Below are 18555 nucleotides of genomic sequence, written 5' to 3'. Positions count from 1 at the left end.
CCATTTTTGCAAAGTCCTTTAACATCTGGACTAATAGAAGACAGCTGGATTCTATCTACTTCCACATTCAATCTGTTGTGATGTGTTGTTTTGGTTGAAGTACACAAAGAAGATCTGACTTGACACAGATAGATCATTGGAAACAAGAGGGGGTATTTTACGAGCCTTTTTCGGAAAATTGTGCATATTCTTCGACACCATACCGAAACTGCACAAATGGTAGTTTGTTAAAAGTTAGTTCATAGTGAAACCTGAAACCAAATTAATATAATTTTCATCTCAGTTGCGTTAAAATCCATTGATCTGTCTTATACTTTGAAGTCATCTTTACCCATGAAGAATTTTGTAACATCAGGCATTGTTCATTTGGAGCGTGTTGATTCACTGAGTTATGCAGACCTTCCTAACATTGAGATGTTAATCATACAGTATTAAAAATTGCCTTTGTGGATATAACCATCGATATCATCATTAACGTCTTTAAGTATTGATAAAGCTGTGAAGCTCATGGTAGCTGAAAAGTTCTCATTTTTACTTGAAGTCATCTTTCTACCATTGGCAACAAATACTGGAAATCAGTTATTTTCTTCGAAGTGGCAGGCTCACTTGCCAACTTTCGGGAAAATGTCTACCAAATATCAAAGTCTGAATAACTGCCATTTGTCTCTCAGCCATTCTTTGAGGTAGAAGTGGTATTCCATGAAAAGCAGCTAGTTGAGTCTGTACCTCAAACAGTTGTATGAATGCTTTTCCTTAAGACAAACATGATACTTTGGAATACAGCGGAATTTTTAAATGTATATTTCCCATTGTGTCACGTAAAATGTTAAAAAGACAGGTACCTAAAGGGTGAGATTTAATAAAATGAGTATTTTTTATGGTTTGTTAAGGGTATTCTTTAATTTTGTTTTTAACATTTTTTATTTTTAAGAGACTGGGCATGAGCAGGGGAGGGCCAGGGAGAGAGGGAGACACAGAATAAGAAGTAGGCTCCAGCCTCTGAGCTGTCAGCACAAAGCCCAACTTGGGGCTCAAACTCAGTAACAATTGTGAGATCGTGACCTGAGCAGAAGTCAGACGCTTAACCAAGTGAGTCGCCCAGGCGCCCCTGTCAAGGACATTCTTTTTTTTTTTTTTTTAAGTTTTATTTATTTCTGGGAGAGAGAGAGAGAGAGACAGTGTGAGCAGGGGAGGGTCAGAGAGAGAGGGAGTCACAGACCGAAACAGGCTCCAGGCTCTGAGCTGGCAGTCAGCACAGAGCCCGACGCAGGGCTCGAACCCATGAACCGCGAGATCATGACCTAAGCGAAAGTCGGACGCTTAACCGACTAAGCCACCCAGGCGCCCCAGGTCAAGGACATTCTTAAATGAAACTAGCAGGGCTGTTTCAGGATTGCAAGTGTGTGGCAGTGAAGAATGCAGCACCTACTGGAATAGTTGGGTGCCATTGCCTTGATTCGTGCTAAGGCACTGGTGGTTTTCTCTGTCTTTGCTCTTACACGATCAATGAAAATGTCAGTACAGTGAAAAATGGTAAACAACATCTTAGTATTATTATGAAAATAGCTTTGACTAGTGGGCCACCTGAAATAGCGTTGGGCTTCCCAAGGGTCCGCAGACCACACTTGGAGAATTGCTACTGTAAGTGATCATGGGGCTAACAAAAGCTCTAAGAAGAAACTATGGATATGAAAGGATTGTGGCAAGGCCCTGGAGGAGACTGAGTTCTGCATCACACCGAGGTCTGGCTCCTCCCACTGGGTCAATGTCACTTTTGCCTCAGTGACCACCATGACAGGGGGTCTTTTCAAAGGAGCCGTAGGAGAGTCCAGGTGCTGAGCCGTGAAGCCGGAGGGCATGGGAAGTTGGCTCGCCCAGTCCATGTGCTGCCGGTTACAGACAACACTGCGAATCCACAACTCACTTGTTTCCTCATTTAGCCTGTTAGGCAATTTAACTTGTACTTGGCTTAAACATGCACTATTTAACGTGATCTGAGTTCTGCTTATAATTCTTAAAATACTCCTATAAATGATGTTATCTAAGCCTTTTCCTTGGGACACAATTTTTCTGATGCTGAATAATTGTTAAATAATGAAGGTTTTGTGTCCTTCTGAGGGGCATCAAGACCCGTCTGTCACACAGCCTCCTCCCTCTATAGCTTGCCAGAACAGGCGTCTTGGCCACACAGAGCACGACTCTGGGGGCATCTCACTGAGCCAGTCCATGTTTGCAGGAAAGAAAAGCCATGTCCCTGAGCCAGAACCAAAGCTCCTCGGGCTGGGATTTTTTTCTCTCTCCTGCTGGAGAGGGAAGAATGACAATGGTTTGCTAGAATCCCTGCAGTGGGAAAAGCCATCCAGAAATTCCAGCCTGCCAGACATTTCCCTGCCAGAGATACTGTCCCTTGACTCATGAATACACTGAGGAATTTGCCCTGGCACCATCTGAAGGGTTAAGAAAGGATCCTGTTCGTGATTAGCAGTGATGCTTGGGGCTAACTCAAATGAGGGGAAAGGCCAGTCACGCTGCTGGCCTGCTATAGTTACTGAACAAATTTCTTAAAAACACAGAAGCAAGGCGGACAACCCAAAAGATTGACCTGAATTTGTTCTGCAAATGGGAGTTTCTGCCTTGCTGCTGCACTGCCGTGGAAAAAAGTCACGATCTGAAAATGGTAAGGACGGAAGTTCCCAGATCATCAGAGGAGTGGCTGAGTTTTAGCAAGTTTTTCCTACTATTTGACCTAAAATGTTCTTTCTGTCATGGCCACACAGGCTTTTTTTTTTCTTAAACACAAGAAAACAACTACATCATACATTCCTACCCTCACTTCTGTGCTGGGAGTACAAGAGTTATAATAATCTTCTTGGCCCTGGGGCTCTAAGGCTTCCCATTGAATTGACCTAACCTCATGCATCAGGACAAGCCCAAGCCTTGCAAGGGAGGGAAGAGGAAGCAGGGGCTATAAACATACTCAGGTCAATAATTTCTCAGATCTGGGTCAAATTAGTCTGATCTGTGTGACATTCCCGGTCTCTGTTTGCTTTCAGGCTTGTATACAAACAGTATTCCAGGTGATCTGCCTTGAACCTCCCCCTCCCCCACTGCCCCTTTTACTATCACCTTGAGCTTTTGCTTGATAATTTAGTTCTTATTATTATGTTGGCAGAATGTCTCCCCCACCCCTCCCCCAAGCACAGTTGTGGCACATTATTTCCGTGCTGCACTAGTAGGCAAAAATGGGTTAATAATTTGGGGGAATGTATATTCTAGTCCTATTACTGACTAGTCATAGATGTTGGAAAAGTTACACACCTGTTCTGGGCCTCACCTGTAAACAGGGGATGGAGAAAGGGCTGAATCTGCAGTGGTTCATAAACCTGGAGACCAGAAATATATTTTTTTCAAGTCCCCTCCTCTACTTCTACCACTTCCTTCTATTAGTCATTTGAGACAGCCACGTCTCCCTGCACTGAGACAAGCTTTGGGGACTGCTGGACTTGGTAGATTCTAGATTCCTTTCAATTCTAAAATTTGTCTTCTCTCTGTCTCCTCAAATGCCATGCTAGTGCACCACTAGCTTGCGCTCAAGTTGCCAAAGCTTCTGTGCCTTCTAGGTGGCCCACGTGGTTTCTAACCACTCCCTGTGTCTCCAGGCTGTATAGTCCGGACCTTCCACAGCCTAAAACAGATGGGCAATTTGGTGATTTTTAAGATATCTCCTGTATTTAAAAGAGTGAAGTGGAGGCTCAGAGAAGTTAGGTGGTGGCAAGTACTCGCAAGTTGGGTCGAAGGGCAGCAAATAGGCGAGACACCCACATTCCTCACATGCCGTGTCCCAGTAGCCACACACAGAGGCTTCTGGAAAGAAAAGATTCCTACCAGTTTCTGAGGGAGCAGATGGCCTCGGAGTGCTGCCCAGAGCTGCCCCCCACACAGGCTCCAGGACTGACTTAGCTTCCTACTCCAGTAGGAAGCATGACAAGTTCCCACCTACACTGCTGGCCTGAATGTTGGAGAACCTGGAGCAGTCGGGAGCGCAAACATTTACTCTCTGGAGGTGTTGTTTGGTGCTGTTGTGACCAAGGCAAAAATACAGTCTCCTGAGTTCCCTGTTCCTACGATAGGGCACAGACTATAGATTAAAGAAAAAGAAAAGAAGTAAGAAAAATAAACATGAGAGAGTCAGCTGATTTTGCATCTGTAGAAAAAGAGGGAGAATCTAGGTGGCTTCAGGGAAAACAGAGACAATCAAACAGGAAAAGAATTCAAGAACATACAGACGAAGTGTCAGTCACATGTGTGAAAACATAAAAGAAAATCCATTCATATAGAAGATAAACATGGAGAAGGGGACTCTGTTTGGTAAATAACTTAAAATGTTTCCTCCAGGAGGCCAGTAGGGTCTCTCATTTAAAACAGAAGCATTCGAAACATGATTTGCCAGTAAGATAAATGTTGAAACAAAACGTTAAAAATTGAGACAAAATTTCTGATCACAATTTTGCTTACATATTTCCTTAAGTCACCATAATAAAATCAAGATACTTCCAGTTAATGTACTTTTTAATCTAAACCTTCCCAAGAGAACTTAAAATCAAATGATAACATTGATCAAAGGGTTGGCATCAAGAGCCAAAGGAAAATATCTCTGAGAGTCAGAAAGTCAACAATGGCATAACTGCTTAAATATTTGAGAGAGCATGATGACTTACAATCTTAGGTTAGTCAGTGATTATCTAAACTCGTAGAAATTGTCCTAAATTTCCATGCCTCTGTGTGCTCGTACATAAAATGTGACAATACTGTTTTCCTGGCCCTGTTATGAGAAAATGAACAATCTAAAATGCCACCATAATTCTAATTAAAATGTACCTTGAGTGCAGGGAGTGAAATTTGCTTATCTTTAAGAACCAATACAATTTGCAACAATGTGGATAGAACTAGACAGTATTATGCTAAGTGAAATGTCAGTCAGAGAAAGACAACTATCATATGACTTCACGCATATGTGGAATTTAATATATAAAGCAGATGAACATAAGGAAAGGGAAGCAAAAATCATATAAAAACAGGGAGGGGGACAAAACATAAGAGATCTTAAATGCAGAGAACAAACTGAGGGTTGCTGGAGGGCTTGTGGGTGGGGGATGGGCTAACTGGGCAAGGGGCATTGAGGAAGACACTTGTTGGGATGAGCACTGGGTGTTATAGGTAGGGGTTGAATCACTGGATTCTACTCCTGAAATCATTATTGCACTATATGCTAACTAATTTGGATGTAAATTAAAATAAATAACTTTTTACAAAAAAGAACCAATACAATATTTTTTAGAAGAAAAAAAAAGTTCGCCAAACAATAAGGAAAAACCAGTTCAGTTGAGAGAAAACAAAATGGCTGACCAGGCTTTCATCTCCATTTCTTCTTTCTAACAGAGACAAAGTAACCATGTTTTATATCTTCTACTATGAATTCATTTGGAATGTTTTCCCTATACATGATAAATAACTTTCAGAATCCAGTGAGTTTAAAGAAACCACATTTCCTTGATGGGTCTGTGGCTTATAGAGATCGTCCCTATTACCTATTACCGCAGGAACGTTTGGCCTATTTAAAGGTCGCAGGTGTGTGAGAACAGATGGTATTGAGAACAGAGACATATTCAGGCTGCAAAAAAGACTGCCAACAGTCAGCTTGAGGGCAATGCTTTAAGAGCAATAGTGTTTCTTCCTTTCTCTTACTCACGTGTGCATGGGAGCAGGTACTCTATCAGAGCTGTGTCCTAGAGATTTAATTTTTTTTCCTTTTGTGTTCCTTAGGAAAGAAGTTCCAGATACTTCAAAATACAGGCTAGCTCTGACAACCACCTTGGAATCAATGCAGTGAGCTTCCCTGAGAACGGTAGGTAGGAAGTGAGTTGTTCCTACTATTTTGAGTTTAAAAAAGAAAGGAAGGATGGAGAGAGAAAGAGATGAGGGGAGAGGGGAAAGGCAGAGGAGCTGCTTCCTCCTGGCTGGGGAGGGAACAGGGTTCACTCTCTGAAACAGGATGGTGGTTTAGGTCAAGAGGAGGCAGAATGATGTTGGCCCCAGTCCTGAGCCATCATCCCCAGCCTCTGGGCCTCTGCAGGTGTCTGTGTGCAAGAACTGAGTGTGCAGGTCGGGAAGAACGTCCATGGCTTGCTGTTCAGCCTGATGATGTGTGCAGGCCGCTGGCAGGCTGACTGTGGTACTGGAGGATCATCCACACCCAACAAACACTGTGAACTCACCAGCTCTGTCCAGCCTCCACGGCAGCACCCCCAGCACAATGTCCTGCTACAGCTCTGCCTCTCAGACCCGCCCTTTAAGCTTTACTTCTCCAGGGAAACTCAACCACCACTGGTTCCTAAGCCACCCTGTGCCTGAAGTGGTGTTCTGATCCCAAAAGATTAGATCACTTAGGCTGGAGCATCCCCCACCACCCACCTGTGAGTCAACAGAGACCAGCAAAGAGCTGAGCCCTCCGGCCCAGGTCAGTGTGCTGGGAGCCCTCGGCCTGGCCTTGTAGACACCGAGCAGCCTTTCTGTCCAGCATGAGGACACCAGAGCACGGGTGACGTTGCCCGAAAGCCCAGGGAGCTACTGCCCACAGTGCTGGGCTCTCTGTCCAGCTTCTGAGAGTCGGCCACAACCCACCAGGGCCAGCTCTGTCTCCCGTCCATCTGTTCACCCGGGACCACCAAGCAGTTCCATGTGGATCCACACTTCCTGCTCGAGAAAACCTAAAGCAAATAAAACAGGGAAGGGAGAGGGTGGAATAAGAGTTTCCCTGTTACCCTGGAACTGGCATTTAGAGTCCCAGCTGAAAAGGAGATGTGCTAAATGCCTCACATTTAAGAGAGTTATTAGAAACCAGAAGCCATGGAGGCTCCCTCCCCTGCCCTGCGGGGCCCTGGGTTTTCTATGAGGCAGCATATTAGGTTCTACAGCCGACCACAGCCATCCCATCACCTCACCACTCCCTTTGTATGGGGGGGTGAGGGGGACAAGAGGAGTCATCGAGGTGGACAACCTTGGGCAGGGTTCTCAGTGAGAAGTGATTCCTTCCCTGTGCCCCACTGTCTACTTCCGCCCCCAGGCAAAGAAGTGGGGGGAAGGACCGAAGAGGGGGGCTGCGTCTCAGTCTCCAGGTAGACATCTGCTTGCCTCTGGACTTGCAGATTCTCCCTCTTGCCTACCTGGGCGGGAGGGGGCGGCAGTGGGTCTGTACAGGGAGAAATAGCTGGTCTTGAGCCGACTTGCCAGGGTTCACCCACAGGGCTGCCCACGGGCAAAGGCACCCAGCGGCAAGAGGCTGGTGGTGTGTCAGCGGGGCAGAACTGAGACGCAGCAAAAGAGGCCTCATCAAGCTAGCTCGCCCTCATCAGGGACCAGTGTGTCCTTTCTTCCCTTCCCCTCCCCACCCCAACTGCCCCGAGGATCTTAAAACTGAGTAAGAGAAGGAGGCTGACCCAGAATTCTGAATTCAGGATGAGAATGAGGTTTTAAATTGGACTGACAGTGACAAGAGAGGAATGGTGTCTGCCCAAGACGTGCTAAGGGAGAAGCTTTTCATTTTTCATTTGTTAGTTTGTTTTGTTTGGCGAGGAACACGTCAGGTTTGAAGGTAGTGATTAGAAAAATTAAAACCATTTCATGTTTCACCCCACAGAGTGGGGACTGTTCAGTGAACGAACGGTTATGTGATGGTAAGCAGCGAGGGGCCTATGGAAGCGTGGATTAGGTAAACTTCCAGATCCTCTCCCACCCTGAGATGCCAGATTTCACTGGAGCAGGGTATCCATTTGAAGGAGGGCCACACCCATCGCTGGGATTCAGTTGTGTGTGGGCATGTCTGGAAGATGGTGGGATTAGTCAATCCTGGGCTCCTGTCTGAGTCCTCAGGGGAAGGCGGGAAGACGAACTGAAGGTAAACCTTGAAAGAGCCACTTCCATTAAAATTGAGTAAGACATTGGAGTTAAAGCATTGCTGTAAAGTCACATTTACCTTAGTGCAAACTCTGTGCTCAAGATTAAAAGTTTATTGCTTGGTAACCGTTGCATCTAAAGCTGTACTGTCCAATGCAGAAGCCACTAGTCACATGTGACCATTTAAATAAAATTAAAAATTCACTTCTTGTATCACACTAGCCACATTTCAAGTGCAAAGTAAACACATGTAGCCAGTGGCTACTGTGTTGAATAGTGAAGATATAGAACATTTTCATCACAGCAGAAATTTCCATTAGGCTGCTCTGCTTCAAAGACAAAGCTTTGTCCATCCAATGATGGAAGAGAAAATGTTCCATCTAATGATGGAAGAGAGTGCTCGCTTCGGCAGCACATATACTAATGATGGAAGAGAAAATGGCCACGTTGGACTTCTGAGCTATCATCATCTGGTATGTTCAAAATGACAAATTCCAAACTTTAAGGGCAAGTCAAAAGTTAAAGTGACATAACAGAGAGAGGACAAGAAGCAGCCCCATTACTGTAGAGGACATGATGAGCCCTGAGCTCATAAATGTCCCTGAGGCCTGAGTTCTGCTTGAGGAACCTGAGGGGGCACTTAGGGCCACGGGACAGCCCAGTCACATGGCACAGGCACTGGTGCCCAGGGAAGTGGCAGTGGTGCCCAGCAGAAGTGATGGCGGTACTCAGGGAAGGTGAGAACACATGGTGGCAGGGATTTCACTATGATAATTACTTTCCTTCTGAGAACTCTCAAAAACTGAGTAATATTTGAAGGACAAGAGCCTGGGACGTATACATTCCAGTATTTTGTTTTTCTCGCCGGGAAATGAGAAGTAGCAGCAGAGGTCTGGTTGTTATCTAATGCTGTGTAACTAAGTACTCCAAAACTTACTGGCTTAAGACAAAATCATTATTTATTATCTCTCACAATTTCCCACAGTGGGTCAGGAATTTGGGATCGAAGTGGCAGTGTGATTCTGGTTTACAGTCCCTCATGACGTTTCAGTCAAAATACCAGCTTGGCTGTAGTCATCTGAAAGCTTGACTGGGGCCGGAGGTCCACTTCCAAGGGAGCTCACTCACAAACTTGGCTAATTGGTGCTGGCTATTTATAGGAGGCCTTAGTGATCTCAATGTGGACTTCTTTACATGAGCTTCCTGAGTGGTCTTACAACATGGTGGTTGACTTCCCCCAGAATCAGAGATGGAAGTCTTTGAAGTCACAGACTATTACTTCAGCTGTATTCTGTAGTCACACAGACCACCCCTAATTTGGTGTGGGAGGAAGTTCTACTCAACTCCTATGAACTCAATTCCACACACAGTTCCTGTGAATACCAGAAAATACTAGGAGACAAAGTTCATTGGGGGCCATCTTGGAGGCTGGCTACCATGTGGTCACACAGAGCCATACACTAAAGCCATACATCAGATTGTATGATCAGAAATCTATCAGTTGCAAGTGACTAAAATCTACCTGAAATTGTCTCAAGAAAAATAAAATAAAAGAGAACATGTCTTCTACCACATATAACTGAAAAGTCTTGATATAGCCCAATAGAAGTGCTTAAATGATGTTCCTAGGGTTTTGTCTCATTCTCAGATCAGCTTTCCTCATATGGAAGAAAGATGGCTTGCCTCCCCAGTTTAAAAGAGATTACCTCTTTCGTGTTAACAACGACAAAAATCCAGTGGGCTTCCATTGGCTAGAATATATATTTTTTAACGTTTATTTAGTTTTGAGAGACAGAACATGACCAGGGGAGGAGCAGAGAGAGAGGGAGACACAGAATATAAAGCAGGCTCCAGGCTCCGAGCTGTTAGCACAGAGTCCGACATGGGGCTCAAACTCACAGAGTATGAGATCATGACCTGAGCCAAAGTCAGGCACTTAACCAACTGAGCCACTCAGGCTCTCCAAGAATATTTATGCCTGAATCAATCACTGATCTTTTTTTGAATTTGGTACTGATTGGTCAGGCTTAAGCCATGTGATTATTCCTTGAGTAAATGTCTATTATATATAAGAAAAAAGGGTTAATGGTGCTGGGCTGGCAAAATTAACCACAGTTCAGTACAAAAGCAAATCCATAGGTGTCTGGTTTCCTAACAGAAAATTCTATCATGGGGTGCCTTGGTGGCTCAGTTAGTTAAGCCTCTGACTCTTGGTTTTAGCTCAGGTCATGATCTCAGGGAGAGTGGGATGGAGCCCTACCTCAGGCTCTGTACTGTCAGTTCAGAGCCTGCTTAGGATCTCTCTCCACCTCCTCCCCTGCTCACATATACTCTCTCTCAAAATAAATAAACATTAAAAAAGAAAATTATATCACATCACACTCACCCCCTTAGAAGACTGACAATGCCAGACTTCCAATCCAGAAACATATCACTGTTTTCCATTATCCTTCTCACGGACCCAGACGTGGACATCCCTCTGTGAGATTTATTTTGCACAGCCAAGGCTAGAGATTTCTCCTGGTTTAGTAAACCTGTGATGTGTCTAAATCTGGATGGTGCTTCAAGGAGCTTTGGTTTATACTGATCACAATGCATCGTTTCAATGTCCTCTAGTGTTCTCTTCACCAGCAGGGGAAAGAGAGGAGCTTCCCAGCAAGACCTTAAAGACGTGTGATTAAAACTACTTTATTAAAAGAAACATGACCTTGTGTAAGTAGATTATGACAAATACAGTAACAGCTCACTCGTCTAGACTCTGGATGGCTGATTTATGATATATTCAACCCTTAAAAATACTGTGTTCCTGGGTGGAGGTTTCTACAGATCAGATAAAACACAACACAATTGTACACTTCACCGCTCATTTGAAGGTATATTGATTCTAACTGAGCATCTGAACATCTGGTTCTAGACACGGTTGATTTTTCTAGTTCCCCAAAGTCCATGGTAGATAAGAAACAACAACCTGGGGTGTGGTGGGGAGTCACTAGGTAGCCAGCAAAGAAGTTATCTGATGGTTTGAGTTGCTGAGACTGCAGTGGGGTCCAGGTTCTTGCTGCTATTTATTTAATATTGATGGTGGGTGAGGCACTTTGCCAAGTACTTTAGCACTTTACATGTTACGTCTCATTCAATCCCGACAGCCCTATAACGTTGGGGCTATTGTTTTCCCCATTTCATAGCTGGGAAAACTGAAGTTTAAGGGTGATGTCAAGTTATTAAGAGAAGGCTGTTTGTTTGGTAACACCTATTTAATAAAACAGATTAGTAGATAGTGTCATTTAGAAGTGTTTTTTTCAAAAACTGCTTACCAGAGACTTCTTAGGGCATAAAAAGATAAGTGGAAATATTACTTTCAAGCTCTGCCTTATCCCATGACCAGTCAAAATGAAGTGGCTCTGGGGTGTCTTCTAGGCCTGAGATCCTGTATTTTTGGAGGTCTGGGCATCTAAGGTCAAAGAACTTTCTAAATGGTTCCATGAGGGTTGTCTGTTAGAACTGCCAGTGTTCCTATGGGATGCCTTCAGAGTTCCGTCAGGGCCCAGGAGGGGGAAATCCGGGACAGTGGTTGACAATGCCGTCTCGTTTCAGAGAGATCGCCAATGATGGACCCCGGCATCTCCATGGTGCATCTGATTCCTACAGCCGCATTTCTCTGGTCCACTTGGCATCCTGACTGGAAGGACACAAGGTCCACTCATATTCTGGGAACCCACAGACCTCAGCTACTCTCACCCCCAGTCTCAAGATTACACAGGACACATTCAAAGAATTCTTTCTTTGAAGAAGGTCAACGTCTTTGGACTTGAGAAGTACTGAGTCTCCTGCTTTCATTTGCTCCCCTGTCCTTGGTTCAGCTGGTTGAGAGAAGAAGCCATTGGCTTCAGTGTTTTCTTAACCTCGACAAAGCAAACAAGTGGAGAAAAATCCACTGTATGTTTTCTTCTCTCACAGGGCAAATTAAGAGGCCCTTCTGGATCCTTCTTAGTGGGGGTGGATTTGGTATTGGGAAGGGTAAACGTTTTTCAAGACTGTCAGGAGTCACTGAAATTATGTGGTTTTCATGGATAAGGGTGTGTGTGAGTGTGTGTGCGTTCCTTCGTGCAGATTTTCACAACCCAATGAAGTCCCCCGAGGCCTAAAATGAAGCTGAAATCATCCATGCCTCTTTGAATGCCAGTATCTCCAAAGAGCTCAGGAATTTCACAGTTTCCTGGAACTCAGACCTATGATGTGAAACACTTCAGTTTCTGACCCTTGTCAATTCTAATATGCCCATTGTTCTTTCTGGCCTGGAGTTGACCCTTGCATACATTCAGAAACACTTACTGCACAGGACAAGGAAGAGGCATCGAGGAAGAAAATCGAAATATCATCATAATTGTCCTTTGAAAAATAGAATTAATTACTGGATTCAAACCCTCTGCAGTAATGGGGCACAATATTCTCTTTCAAAGATATTTCTGTTAGTTTTAGATTTTACGGTGCATCAAGATCAAATTTATACCCACAAAGGTGTGGGTATTGGCTGGTGCTAGATGAAATTATGAAGGAAAGCACATTGAATTTCCCTACCTTCCTTCTTTGTGACCTTTTACTGTCTCTTAATGACTCCTGCCCCAGATGTCCCTGCTCTTAGGACATTCTCTTCCAACAGGGAAAAAACAAGGTGATGTAACAAATTAATTCAAAGGGGAAAGAATTAGGAATGTGTTGTAGTGTCTCATGCTGCCATGAAACAATACATTTTAAAAGACAGCCTCTAAAGAGAGGGGCACTTTGTAGGAACACGTTTCTTTATAGGGGCGGGGAGAATGTTGTAAATTCTCTTCCTCATGAAAATCACTGGGGTGGGAGTGTGTGCATAAAACACACCCTTCCCCAGGCTTAACCCTGACCTGGGGGCTCTAGGAGAGGAATCTGAAAAGCCTGTCTTCTAGGTCATTTTTGTGACTAGCTAAGGTTGGAAGTCACTGCACTCTACACCCACACAAAGCTGAAGGGCCTGTAAAACACTGTGCTCCTCAGGGAGAGACCGACCTGTGTTCCATTTTTGACTCTCTTGCTCGACATGTGGCTTGAGCTAATCACGTAGCCTCGAGTCTCGCCTGCAAATCGGATTAATTCTTCTGCTTTTGCTGTGTTGTCATACGCGTGCAACCATTCACATACAGGCCTGGCACAAAATTCTCAGACCCAGGGCTAAGCGCTCAGTTCCTGACCATTCTCATTAGTGTTGAGGAAGAATTTGCACGTCAGTGTCTAAATATCTTTGTATCGCTTCAGCTGGGTGTTCCCAATCTTTTTAAAAAATTATTAAATGCTTTCTAATATACATAAAAGTATAGAAAATAGTATAATAACTTTTCCTGTACCTATTACTTCGTCTTTACAAAAATCAGCGTATTGCTCTGCCTTCTTGTAATTCTGTTACATTTTTTAAGTGGTAGGAAATGTAATGATCCTTATGGTAACCTATGCTTGGTATTTTTTAAACCTTCTGAGAACGGATGCTACAATTTGGGGGAAGTGGATAACATACACTAGGAATGCCCCGCCCCGTCGGTCAGCACCCTGGTGACAGATAAATTTTAGTGACTCTCCTCAGACACCAGTCCAACCACATGAAATTCATGATCACAATTCAGACCCCTAGGTCCACAATGTACGCACACAAAGAAGCCCATGTCCTGGACCACATTTAATGCTGCCAATCGTATTGTAGAGTTAACGCCCATGAAGACATATATGTTTCCAAAAAGCGACAAGCATAATAACTGGGAAAACCATAAAGTGGATTCATGTCCAGCCCATGCCTCCAGCCAGACTGCACGTTTTATGCAGAAAACTGTGTCAGAGCAGCTGTTCATCAGGGTGAAGAACAAAAGCACGGAGGAGGCTGGAATTCTGGGCCTGGTGTGCTGGGTGATAGATCTGCTGTTCAAGAGTGTGAAGGACCTTCGGGGCGCCTGGGTGGCTTAGTCGGTTAAGCGTCCGACCTTCGCTTAGGTCATGATCTCGTGGTTCGTGGGTTCGAGCCCCGCGTCGGGCTCTGTGCTGACTGCCAGCTCAGAGCCTGGAGCCCTGTTTCAGTCTGTGACTCCCTCTCTCTCTGACCCTCCCCTGCTCACGCTGTCTCTCTCTCTCTCTCTCTCTCCTATAAATAAATAAAACATTAAAAAAAAAAGAGTGTGAAGGACCTTCATGACTGGTTTCTTCCCGGCAACCTGTGACAGCCCTCACATTTTCAAGGGAACGTGTGCTCCTTGTCATTCGTTTCTAAGGCTCATGGTTCTTGAAATCCTCAGTCTGATGTACTAACACTGCCAGTGAGAACTCACAGCTCTTAGTGTTTATTTACTCATAAGTTAACCATTGGATGGGAAGCCGACAGCCTAATAAACATGACTCTAAGCCCAAAGAAACAAAATATAAATAGGAAGGGGAAAAAAAAATCGTGTGGCTCAGAGCTCAGTTCTGCTAACTGTTTGGAGTAGAAATGAGAATCCAACACGGTCTTGCTCTTATGCTATGAATCCAGGGCAGAAGATGGCTCCAGGCGGAGGGGGGATCAAGCTGTAGGGAAAGAGGTGTTGCAGCAGCTTTGAGGTGCCCACTTAAGCCGTGGGAAGCATGGGACTCATGAAAAGAAGACATGTGCTCTTAAAGTGTAGAAGCCACGTTTGGCCTAGTTACCTCGTTCTCACACTGCTCACCTTAGGAATTTGCCAGGAAGCTTCCAAGGAAATTTCACACATACAGTCAGACAGCTGGTCCGATGAAGGCTGCAAATCCCCTGATCCCACCTCGCTCCTTACCCATGCCTCGCTAGCCTTCTAGAATTTCCATAGTGGGAGGGTGGCTTGTTGTGAACCTAACCCAGAACACTGTCTGTCACATAGTCACATTCCTGCCAGGTCACTTGCTTGCCTGCCCAGCTCCCTCCCTGGACATTGATAATCTCCTGACCCCCAACAATGCCCTGTGACTACAAAGTGATGAGACTTATCTCCCGAGCCAGATCTGGAACTCTGTCTTGTTACTTTTCAGTCACACCGGGCATATGACGCACTTGGAACACCTCAGAGGACAGACAGGTCAAAAAGGTGTCATGGTTTACTTAAAGGACTAAAATCTGTTAATCATGGCTAAGAACAGGCAGGATGGAAAAGGGAAAGAAAGGAAAGGAGGATGGAAGGAAGGAAGGGTGGGCAGCTGGCCACCAGTTACAAATTATTGAGAAGTCCAGCTCCTATTTTGTATGATTTTAAACCAAAATAATATTCTCATCAGCTAGGACACTTTACTTTCCTTGGGATAAGCTTTTCTCTCATTCTGAGGTGAGGAGGGTAACAAGTTGGCTAAAAAAGAGTTTTCCTTTAAATTGTGGGAAAGTCTCAGAGAGAGAATCCCTTAGCAAAGCGACATCTAGTTCTGACAATCTCTGATGCTCTTTAACGTCTTAACTTCATATTGAATTCACCTTTGCATTTTTTGTTACTGTAATGACAACATGACTTTCTTTCATGTGCTCCATTTTAAAGTTTTTTTTTTTTTTTAACGTTTATTTGAGAGAGAGAGAGACAGAAAGGGAATGAGTGGGGAAGGGGCAGAGAGAGGGAGACACAGAATCCGAAGCAGGCTCCAGGCTCCAAGCCTGACACAGGGCTCAAACCCACAAACTGGAGATCACGACCTGAGCTAAAGTCGGACACTTAAGCGACTGAGCCACCCAGATGCCCCTAAAGTTGTTTCATTCATTATAAATCATCTCATCATTCATTATAAATATTCTTATCCCCAAGTGAAGAAAAACATCGGACAAAATGGGGGACACAAATTTAACCCATAACTTCCACCCCTCCCCCAACTCTGTCAGCAGCCACAGGACCAAACCACAGCGCATCTTCCACTCGGCACAATGGTCATCACCATATCAAAGAATTCGTTGGGGGCTAATTCAGGTAATGGCAGCTTCCACCTGCAGTATTTGGACAAGTGCCCACTATCACCGGCTGCCCAGGGCTTCTTGGAAAATAAATGGCTCTCAGAGTAACTTTTTTCTCTTCTGTGTCAATAAAACTCACCAGTCCTGGAAACTGCTTGCCCACATTTGGTGGGTCATTCCTCCCTTGAAGGGATTTGAATAAGGAACCAGAGAAAAGGGCTCCTTATCTCCCAAAGCCTACCTGATTGTCTCTCTCCAGGGCCACCTGGTTCCCCTCAGCCTTGTGCCTTCGTGCAGCTGGTGTTGACGTCAGGTGAATCACACAGTCTTGTGTTTACACGTGGATCTCCAAAAGGCAGGTTGCTAGTGAGCTGCGCCAAGGCAAGTTGCAAAGCTCCTTTTATTTACTTGTCTTTATATCTGAAAAGTAGGCTTTCTAAACACTGACTATTCAGGGGGCTTCACACACATCCCTAGAACACAGGCAAATAACATCATCTCCTCTTTGTCAATGAAGAAATGGACAAAGTGGAAGCTCCTGGCCCAAGGCCACACAGGAAGCACGTGAGCCACAGAGCCAAATAGGACGGGTGGGGTTAGGCACATGTCCCTCTGCTCCCACCCCAGGCGGCTCCACCTCCTCTGAACAGCATATATTCTTGGATATCTCAAAATGTGAACAAAGGGTGGCTCAGTCCTTTAAGTGTCTGACTTTGGCTCACATCATGAACTCACAGTTGGTGGGTTTGAGCTCCCCTCCCCCCGCCGTCGGGCTCTGTGCTGACAGCCAAGAGCCTGGAGCCTGCTTCAGATTCTGTGTCTCCCTCTCTCTCTCTCTCTCTCTCTCTCTGCCCCTTTCTCACTCACTCTCTGTCTCTCAAAAATAAATATCGGGGCACCTGGGTGGTTCAGTCAGTTAAGTGATGGACATCGGCTCAGGTCATGATCTCACAGGTCGTGAGTTTGAGCCTTGTGACGGCCTCTCTGCTGACAGCTCAGAGCCTGGAGCCTGTTTCGGATTCTGTGTCTCCCTCTCTCTCTGCCCCTCCCCTGCTCATGCTCTGTCTGTCAAAATTAAATAAACATTAAAAAAGTAAATAAATAAATATTAAAAATTTTTTTTTAATGTTACACTGGTTGAGTACTCATACCTTAGCTTCCTAAAGCCTCTAGCTCTGTAACAGAATTATTGAGGGCCAGCCTTTTGGTGCAATATGTAAATGGAAGATTCATGAGGGCCAGCGATGTTGATGTTTTCTTAGCTGCAGTATCCCCAGTGTGCAGACCTATGCCTGGCTCATGGTGGGGGCTCAATAAATACTAGCTGAATGATGGATAAATTTCAGCTGCATTCTGTTAGCCTTTAGCACTAACATCTGGGGCTTGCCTGTCTGATTCCTTTGTGAGCCCTACACTCCTTAGCCACCTCAGTGATAAAGACCACTTAAATAGGCTTTCAGTTGAGGTTCTCTGAAGAAGTCACAGAAGGTCACATCTAGAATGGTCTTTATGCTATGGATTGTTTTAGTCTATACAAGCATATAGAAGTAAAATGGTTTGTTCAAGTTCCTTCTATTTTAAAAAACTTTTTAAATGTTTACTTATTTTGAGGACAGAGAGAGAGAGAGGGACAGAGCGTGAGTGGGGGAGGGGCAAGAGAGAGGGAGACACAGAATCTGAAGCAGGCTCCAGGCTCCAAGCTGTCAGCACAGAGCCTGATGCAGGGCTCAAACTCATGAACCATGAGACTGTGACCTGAGCAGAAGTCGGACCCTTAACCACTTAACTGACTGAGCCACCAGGTGCACCCAAGCTCCCTTTGCTTTAATACTTGCTATAAACTGAAACATGTCCTGCCCAAATTTATATCTTGAAGCTCCGAACCCCCAGCGTGGTGATATTTGGAGTGGGGCCTTTGGGTAGGGCTCTTATGTTCTTCCTCCGCTCTCTCAAATCTCTCTCTCTGATATGGTGACAAGATGGCCATCTGCAAACCAGGAAGAGGGTCCTCACCAGAATCTGGGCATTTTGGCACCCCAATCTCAGACTAGCAGCCTGCAGAACAGTGAGAAATACATTTCTGTTGTTTAAGCCATCCCCTCTATAGTAGTTTGTTATGATAGTCCAAGCTCAGACAATGCCATACCACGCTGGCTTTTCTTCCTTCTTCTTTCCTTCCTTTCCTAAGTTTATTCATTTTGAAGAAGAAAGAGTACACAGGTGAGGGAGGGGCAGAGAGAGAGGGAGAAAGAATCCTAAGCAGGCTCAATGCTCTCAGCGCAGAGGCTGACACGGGGTTCCATCCCACGAACTGCATGATCATGACCTGAGCCGAGATCAACAGTCAGATACTTAACCCACTGAGCCACCCAGGTACCCCTCCACTGGCTTTTCTAATACAGCCTTGTCTCAGGGTTAGGCTATCATCAACATCATGCTGGTGGTCACCCAGGACAGAACAGTTACAGGAGATTTACAGAGAAAGCCATGCTCTTACTTTTGTCCTCAGCTCTGTAAAACTGAGTTGATACACAGGTTATTGTTAGGTATTTGTTTGAAGGGCAGACATTGTAAAACTCTAAGCCAGGCTTGGAAAAATGAGCCCTTCTAAGGGGCAAGCTCTCTTGATAAGAAGGCATTTTGTTTCAGGA

General features: G+C 44.8%; 1 long non-coding RNA gene across 1 annotated transcript in view; it reads right to left on the bottom strand.

Annotated features, from left to right (window-relative positions):
- LOC144220015 (uncharacterized) overlaps positions 1-16365 on the bottom strand; it is a 73757-nt gene extending 57392 nt beyond the window's left edge. Inside the window, exon 1 of the long non-coding RNA XR_013331586.1 lies at positions 16146-16365. This is a non-coding gene — a long non-coding RNA (uncharacterized LOC144220015). The remainder of the gene's footprint in view (positions 1-16145) is intronic.
- Between the last annotated feature and the right edge of the window lie 2190 nt (positions 16366-18555).

Source organism: Crocuta crocuta, unplaced genomic scaffold, assembly GCF_008692635.1.
Source record: "Crocuta crocuta isolate KB4526 unplaced genomic scaffold, BGI_CrCroc_1.0 scaffold19, whole genome shotgun sequence".
In the NCBI taxonomy this organism is placed as follows: Eukaryota; Metazoa; Chordata; class Mammalia; order Carnivora; family Hyaenidae; genus Crocuta; species Crocuta crocuta.
Note: the sequence above shows the minus strand (reverse complement) of the source record. Positions and strands in the feature narration are given on the sequence as shown.